The sequence below is a fragment of the Dreissena polymorpha genome, chromosome 10, assembly GCF_020536995.1.
Source record: "Dreissena polymorpha isolate Duluth1 chromosome 10, UMN_Dpol_1.0, whole genome shotgun sequence".
In the NCBI taxonomy this organism is placed as follows: domain Eukaryota; kingdom Metazoa; phylum Mollusca; class Bivalvia; order Myida; family Dreissenidae; genus Dreissena; species Dreissena polymorpha.
The window spans coordinates 33,859,908-33,866,511 of NC_068364.1; positions in this window are offsets into that span (position 1 = coordinate 33,859,908).

Here is a 6,604-nt window from a genome sequence, read left to right on the forward strand (position 1 = left end):
AAATTAGGAAGAATAAAGTACAGTGAATGTCATATCAGTCGATCGAAGCTATATTGTGTATGATATGTACTTTTTGATTTTGTATTTACTCATAGCGAATGTGGACTGTTAAGATATCAAATTGTACCTTGTAGCAAATGGTGCTGACCGGCGGTCAGTGGACAGTTCCGCCAGCATACTGGATATCTGAGCAAGCGCCATATACTATGTGTACATGTATTAAACATCGGTTTGTTTGTTGTACTCTGGAAGCGTATGTCCGCCAGTCCATTAATGTCGCTAAATGTGAATTACAAGTTGCTAAATAAAAATTGCATGTCGCTTAGTAAATAGTGCTTTGACAAATCTACATGTCAATTTCATTTTACTAAATTACACTGTCATGTTGATAGATAACAAGTCTATGTTCCTAAATGACAATTTATGGTTGCTTCATTACCATTGAATGCTACGTATTACCTTGTAGTCAATCGCATTTTGTTAAATTATTCGTTTTGTAAAAACGTGCTTCAATTTATGTGCGTCTTTTGTCGTGCTTCTTTAAATCAACTTTCACAGATCACAGAAACGCCTAAACGTTTGCATGAGAACTAGAGATAAAGAGAATAACAGGTTACAGTTACTGTCCCATCGTTTTGTAATATAGCAGGCCATGCTTAGAATAATATAACGACGCGTCTTGCCGAGCCGTTATTTTATTCGTGCCGAGTCTGATATATTACAATACGATGGGATAGTAACTTGTTTTTCTGTTTATCATACCAGACTTTCCTAAAAATCTGCAAAACAATTCATTTTTAATTTTTAAAATGTACGCTGATTTTTCTGATCCGGCTCTTACACGTTGACATACATGTAGCAACGGCGTTCGAAAAGACGACACGAATAATCGCTTTTTTTAAACATCATATAGAGAAAAAATTTGTTTGCACTACGAATGGGAGGAGTACACCCGCTTATATTATACACGTCTTGAATTGGAGATCAGAAATGGACTGCATCGACACATTTAATCGAAGAACACACTTCACCGAATAGTTTGGAGACGCCATTTTGGAGATGTGTATTGAAATTGACATTTTGATGATGGTGTCAATATTGACATACGCGTGTTAAATCGTTTGTTTAAATAGTTAAGGATTAGCATATAGTTATCATGTGTCTTGACTTTCTGTGCAACACTTGCGAGTGCAATGACTATATCGATATTTAATATTTATTGTCCCATTGATGACGTATCGTTTTTGTGATTTTTGACTTTAAACTAGAATAAAATATGAACGTTCTTGGTATCAAATTGTTTGTTATGTTGAACCTGATTCATGTTGATAGAAATAGTTGACTATATTGCAAATCCCACGTAACTCTAAACATTGACTGATATAAGAACTTCCTGTTGACCATGATATAAAAATATATATCAGGCAAAGTCATATCAGGCAGATCTCAATGCGGTGGTATGATAAATATGGGTCTTGCTGCTCTGGTAATAACAAACGTGTTGTGTTATTTGTTATTATAGCATGTTGACGGGTTTTAAAGTAACAAGTGGCATCATTTGCCGTTTTGGTGGGTATATTTTTCGTGTTGGTGGATTGTCTGACCCGCAAACACACATGAGCGATATCGCGGATATCCGGCCATTATTGTTCTGATGGTTTGCGCACTATCGACAGAGCCCTTTAAATTTACGAAAGTTTGTAAGGCATTCAACGTTTCCATTTTTTGTCAGTATTCTTTTAACAGTTGTAAGCATTTGTGTATGTCAGAGTTTATTTTTAGGTCATCGCTGAGTCTTCACGACTACCTTATGTGCTGACCTGCCCCTGTGACCTATCAGGGGAAAATATTTAATTTTAAGCCAAATAAGGTCAAATTTACCCCGGCTGTCCGGGTTTGTGCCGAAAAAAATTGTATAAGCATTTATGTTAGTTGACATTATATAGGGCCGCAAAAGTGTTGATTTTCGTGATATTTTTAAGTGATGAATTTGCAAATCACGTGTGACTGTTTTCACGATGTAATCTCTGACAATCAATCATGTGTTACCGTTTTCACGATATTATCTCAGACAATCAATCACGTGTGACTGTTTTCACGATATTATCTCTGACAATCAATCGCGTGTTACCGTTTTCACGATATTATCTCTGACAATCAATCACGTATTACCATTTTCACGATATTATATCTGACAATCAATCACGTGTGACCGTTTTCACGATATTATCTCTGACAATCAATCACGTATTACCATTTTCACGATATTATATCTGACAATCAATCACGTGTGACCGTTTTCACGATATTATCTCTGACAATCAATAACGACTCTCTTCAATGACCAGACGTTTTCAATTTTAGATGCGGCATTTTCATGCCAAATGTCGAGTGTCGATGTGTTTTGTCTTGTGTAGTTGGTGATTGTCGTACATCACGCATCGCATCGACTTGTGTCGACCTCAAAGTGTGTCAAGCGACATTCATTGTGGGAATAACCGGATTTTGTGGAAAATAGAAAATATCTAGGAAAGGGCACTTAGATTTTGTATACATACAGTTTTTCAGTAGTTACGGACAAGGTTCTAGAAAGATCAGAAACTACTTATAAACTGTAAGGGGACAAAGAACTATTAAAATGCATTGGAAAAACAATTTATATTTTTATATATAATTTAAATATCACTTGAATATGTAAATATTGTTTAAGGTTTAAACAAGTCCATTGCCATTATATACATGCAAACTTTGTAAAGGTACCAAATTAAAGAACAAAACATATAATGTTTATGATATGGGATCCTTGAGCGTGTGTACATTAAGGTTTATGATCTACTTCCGGTTTTCGAGTTCATAACTGACCCATGCCCCTTATCGTCTCAGATTTAATAAATTTCGAGCATTATTTATTTATAAAATTGTTTTTTAAAGAGACAAGTTATGTCTCGGGTTACAAGGCATGTGGAGCTATCTAAGCCCCTGAATTGTCCCCCAGACCTTATCTCAAAGATTCACATGTATAAGAGCCTCGCTCTGTGACAACGGTGATCATTGCACGTACACAAAGTGTCGTCAGGAACGATACCGTCCGCTTTTATGGTATTTTTCGTATAAATGAAGCCTCTCCTTACCTAAAATCCAGTTGAGTCGTGTTCTGAGAAAACTGGGCATAATGCATGTGCGTAAAGTGTCGTCCGAGATTAGCCTGTGCAGTCCGCACAGGCTAATCAGGGACGACACTTTCCGCCTAAACTAGCTTTTTGCTAAGAAGAGACTTTCTTTAAACAGAAAATGTCATAAAAGCGGAAAGTGTCTTCAGCCTAATCTGGGATGACACTTCACGCACATGCATTAAATTCTCTCCTCATCTAAAATCCAATTGCATTAAGAACCGTTTTCCCTGAGTGAGGCTCATGTGATAACAATCGGAATACATCGGCTATCTCCGTACTTATCCGTAATATATTTATGGAATAAATCGTCTGCTGATCCAGAGTGATGTGATTAAAGATTGATCCGGGTTAAGCAGCACACATTTTAAAGTTGAACAACACCCCAGCCCAGTTATTTTTAAATTAAATGAGTTCAATTCTTCTATAATCACAAAAATGAACATGATCCTTCTTTGTATAATACTGTATTATGATTATAGGTGCTACCTAATTTTCGGGCAAAAGCTTTAAAGATGTCCTTTTTAGTTTGCATATTGATTAGAAATAAAAGCCTGCACATTTTAATTGAACAATCCAGCTCCAAAAAGGTAATTTGTTTTTAGAGAAATAACCAAAAACATTTGTTAAGATTTAGGCAATGGATATAGCAACCACTAGTCTTGTTTACAAACGTTTTAATATCAAGTTTAATGGTTGTTCACTTTTTAAATAAACAATATTTAAAATTTCTATCTTAAAAACCTCTTGAATAGATAAAAGTAACTGCGTTTAAAGTAAAATAAATGTTTAAATATCAGGATAAATTTTATTATAAATTGTTGGGCATCTTTGAATCACTTGCATAACAACATATATTTTATCTATCTTTACATTTGTCTATTTACAGCAGTGTGACATCCATGATTTCATCTAGACCCTGCTAAAAACGAATCACTGAATGACATTTTTTGAAAAACATGCATATGCGAAGTTGTTGTCCACCAAAAAAGAAACTAATTTCTAAACAGTCAAAATATAAATAATGTATTTTATTATTAAAATTGTGTTTTATTTTTCTTGAACATATGCAGGGCTTTCAAAATGTTCAAGACGGAAGATGAAGTAGAAGAGGGAAATGATCATTTTTTTAACTTAAAGCGAGTATATTATATGATTTCAATGTCCACATTGTATTCTTCCTTCCTTACCAAACATATTAATATGACCGTATTATGTTAAATAAAATTAATTCACAATCCTCATATGGAACCATAAATCAAATAGTGTTTAGTACAGTAAAACAAGCAAGTAAACACGCATACAGAAGGATTTTTTTCTGTACAGCAGAAATTGATTTACTATTAAATACACCTTTTCTCTCTTTTATTTTCTGGTACTACTTCTTCTGATTTTTTTTGGTATTCAATTAAAGCCAAAAAAGTATACATGTACACAACAATGATTCACGGGTAATTGAGCTTGAAAGTGGTATTTTTCTTTACCCTAAGGTAAATGGTCCATGCACTTTATGCGAAGAAGTAGAAGAAGGAATTTAAAGCGATTGCTCATGACATAAACTGATGAAACATAACAAACATAAACATAAAAAAACAGAATGATGTGTCAATTTAATATTTATGCAAGAATAAAAAAGATATATTTCGAAGATCAACAGGCATTTTTGCAATTAAACTATTCACAATTTTGCCACTATATCATGGGACAGAAAAATTTACATTTAATTACACAATATGTATCATATTCTATAGTAAAACATGCTAGTAAATATTGTTTAAAAGTTTAATGTCTTGCAAGAAGTTTTCCAAACACAATAATCCCAAAACTGACTGCGCTTCCTTGCTTGTGGCATGCTTTTAATTAACTACTAGACTTTCCTAAAAAAAATTATATAAATGCATGGACACTATTAGTATAAACATAACTTTAACATGTTTGCTATCTGCTAGTTGTTTATTTCACTTCTCTTTAACTATTGTTTGTACATCTTATTTTTGTTATGCTGAAACTGCTTTTTGATGACATACAGACACTCTTCATAATAACTGTAGTTTCTTTACAGTCTACTCATGTTACATAACAATAACCCAACGGAACTATTGAATATTTCAAGGCCACAATTGACTTATTTCCATCACTGGCAAGTTTGATAGATCCAGAATGGCATCGTTGTTGAGTATTTAGCATCCAGTCAGTTTTGCTGCGCAGAATAATGTATGGAGTGTGTGATGACCAGTGCTTGACAGACCATCGTCTAAAATATTAAACAAAAGAAAAATCAATTAAAAACACATGTATAAGGCAATATCCTATGTTTATTTATCACAGCTTTTTACAGTATGAACCCGTTTACTGTAGTACAAAATGATCAAGAACAAGTTTAAATATTGTTTACAAACATTCACAGTTTGGTACGAAAACAATTGTGTACGAGTTGAAATATTGTTAACATTCACAGCGTATTTTTACATACCAAAGAGAGAGGATCTTTGAATAATCATGTAGAATATTCTTAAGAAATATAACCAAAACGTTAAATACATGGATACTGTTTTTGTTTAAATAGTTTTAATGAATAGCCATATATAGAACTAATCTCCAAATCGGCGAAAAATAGCTATGCGACGAAAGCAGTTTCCGTTTTATAAAAGGTTATCTTTAACAACACATTGATATTTTATGTAACCAAATACAATAATTTCCAACCGATTTTTAATATATAAAGTGGTTTGAGGCATAATCTGTATATAGTGATTTGTAACCTTTTATATGAAAATAAATAGGAATTGAAAAAGTGAGTGCAGACAAAGTTAAAACCAGTTAAAATTAGCTAAAATGCTGAAAAGTTAATCGCAATAACGTTGAATTTGTCAAATAAACGTGTTCCTCGTGGATAACATCCGCAACTTACCCAACTATTGCTCATGATCACGGGTAAAACTGCTTTCTGAGAGCGAATTGTAAACGCGTCGCGAATTCTGACAAGTAAACAGTACTGTACGGTGTCGTTATTCACCGGACGCTGTATGCGCAGTGGTTAGCTCCCCATTTAAAATTTGAGAGCTCAAATAACGCCGATGTTCATGAATTCAGGGAATGAATTCTTTAAACAGTTTTATTTATTGATTTGTGAGGATAATAATAACATTAAGATGTTGAATTTATAGAATGAAATAAATTCGCAACTAAACAAACGGAGGCAGAACATGGACAAGATAAGTATACAAGGGAGGTAATTGCATCTCGAAAATACATGTCGCGTGTCGAATTTTTTTCAGATGCATCCCTTGTCTATTTTTTTTGTCTAAATTTCCATATGTAAGAACGGTCAACGCCCGCTACGCGGGCTTTTGTCCGTATTACACCTGAAAACAAAAAAAACAATTAATGATGCTTAAACTTGACAGTGCTCTGGTTTTTGTTGGGTAATTATA